General features: G+C 49.6%; 1 non-coding gene across 1 annotated transcript; it reads left to right on the top strand.

Annotated features, from left to right (window-relative positions):
- The first annotated feature begins 359 nt into the window (after positions 1–359).
- Positions 360–463, top strand: LOC132417787 (small nucleolar RNA U13). The gene has a single exon (XR_009517936.1). It is a non-coding gene; the product is annotated as a small nucleolar RNA U13 (small nucleolar RNA).
- Positions 464–2,494: the final 2,031 nt, after the last annotated feature.

The following is a 2,494-nucleotide window of genomic DNA, read 5'->3' as shown; positions in this document are numbered from 1 at the left end:
CCTATCAGGATCCGACTTAGCAAACGTCGTTGCCGCAAAGCACAAGGCTAGCTTCCGCCATTACCGCGGCTACGCTCCGTCATTTCACGACGTACTACCGTAAAGCAATAGCGACCCGGGTTCAAGAGAGGGTGGAGCTATGGAGAGTATATTTGCATGGATAATAGCCGCATCGCTATTTGGTTTCTGTTTTCACTTACTGAGGTAGAAACAAAAGAAGTATCAGGCAATATCGGTGATCGTGATAAAATATACAGGACTCTTTATATCAAGTCTAAGTAAATATGCACTACTTCTGTCACCCTTACTGAGAAGTTAGTGGGTCGTACCCGGGGCTCCTTAGCCGACGAGTCACGTTGATCCTTTTGTAGTTCATAAGTGTGATGATTGGGTGTTCACGCGCTTGTGTGACATGTGCTTCCTTCCAAGCTTGTTACGACTGTGGCACATTACCCGTCTGACATGAACTATGAAGGATCCTTTTAATCCTGCGATGGTTTGGTTGTTGATAGTGCTTATCGTCCTGTGTCTAGTACGTGATTGTGAGGCGTGTTTGACTCCGAGTTCTGCGTTAGCTTTGATTTTTCTCTTTCTGCAGCTAGATTTTTAATGTTGATTGCCGTGGGCTTTTAAAAAGGAAAAAATGCGAAAGTCGCTGGTAAGCGAGGAGTTTGACAAATGGTCTGCGACGACGGGGATTTTGCTAGAAACGCGGCTGATCCGGGTGTGGCTCGGGCCCGCCCGCGGGTGTGCAAGTGAGGTGTTTCCCCGCGTGTGTTCGAGCGGCTCCCGGGGCGGGGTCGGCACCCCTAAGTGGTAGGGGTGGGGGCAGCGGAAGGAGTCACGGCCCCGTGCGACATTTTCCTGGCGGGTCTCTTGCTGCGGCTACTCGGACGGTGGAGCTGAGAACCCTAGATCTTGGATTCCCCGGGGGCCGGTCACGGTCCCCGGCTTTGCCAGGGCGTTTGCCGGTGACTTCTCATAACTTTCGTTGTGTGGTAGGTGCCCGGGGAAGCACACCGTATTTGCGCCAAGACGTGGGCGGGAGCGCCTAGAAACGGGCGGCGGACACCGGAAGGAGTCGGAGAGCAGGCGGCGCCGCTTTTCGTGGAGGCGTGCGCGGCGTGCGGCCCCGCACCGAGGCTCAAACGCACCTTGCCCCGCCGGCCGGCCTAGTTTACGCCCACCGTCCCGCAGGGCTTTGGGATTTTTCTGGACCCCGAACCACAAGGCGCCTAGAGCATGACCTGCGGGGTTTTCGGATCTTGGGGTGGAGAGGCCGCGCCCGGAGAGCGCTAAGAGTAGGCTCTGGTCCCCAGGGGGCTGTGAGAGTGAAGGGAGACTTAAGGGCTTTCGTCTCGCCTTGGAGACAGCACCGCTTACAGATAGCCGATCTGCGGATCTTGACTGCGAGTGCTTTCTCGCTCCCAACCCCCCTCGCCCGTTCTGTGACCTTGATGGAAAGTTCGGCGACCTCTCCGTGCCCTAATTTTTTTCGAAGGTAAAACGTGGGTAGTAATAGTCCCTACTTCGTAGAATTGTTAAAGTTAAATATACTTAAACGGCTTAGAGCAATTTCTGGTCCGTGGTAAATTTTATACAGGTGTTCTTACTGTTAAACCACAGCTCCTGTATTAACTTACATTTTTTCTTTTCAGGGGAATTTTATGGTTAGGACCCTTCCTTTCTACGTCTTTCCCTTGGTCTTTCTTTCTCCGGCCAATTGGTGGCACTCATCATTTTCTAAGCAGTTTCAAACATTGATTAAAAACTCCTCCCAAGGGGATTCTCCCCTATCAAGATCTCCCAGATATTGACCCCTATGGGAGCAAGATGGCAATCCACAGTTACTGTATCCCTCCTGTGTGGGACACTGTCTTCCGTGTTCCATGTGCCCTTTGTGCTAAGTGGATCCAAGATCTCACTCCCTTAGGAAAGTACTTGTATTGCAAGCGTTCACCCTCTCTACACTCTGAGTTTCCTGAGGCCAGACACCATGCCTTGCTCTCCAGTGCCTGGCACAGTTTAGTTATGCAGTAAATGTTTGTTGAACCCCCCACATGTCCATCCACAGAGGACTGGTTGAATAAAGCACGGTATATCCACACAATGCAGTTCTGTGCAGCCGTACAAAGGAATGAAGACCATCTCTGTGGAGGCCATGGGACGCTAGGATATATTGTTTAAGTGAAAAAAGCAAGGCCGAGGCCATGTATATGTTGCTTCTCTCCTAAGAAAGGTGTGGTGCATTTGCTCACATTTTAAAGCAGCAGCAATGGCAGACTAAATTACAAACTAATAAAAAAGGGTTACATATAAGAAAAGAACAAGGTGAAAAACATGGGTGTGGAAGCTAGACTTCGTTTCGTATACTCTGTCTTATAGTTTTGACTTTGGCATCATGTAAGTACTTTACATAATTAGTTTTTAAAAGAAAATGCAAAGTATTTCCTAAAAGAAAAAGAAAGTCATGAATCAAAGTATATTTCAAGTT

The sequence above is a fragment of the Delphinus delphis genome, chromosome 21, assembly GCF_949987515.2.
Source record: "Delphinus delphis chromosome 21, mDelDel1.2, whole genome shotgun sequence".
NCBI lineage: Eukaryota > Metazoa > Chordata > Mammalia > Artiodactyla > Delphinidae > Delphinus > Delphinus delphis.
Note: the sequence above shows the minus strand (reverse complement) of the source record. Positions and strands in the feature narration are given on the sequence as shown.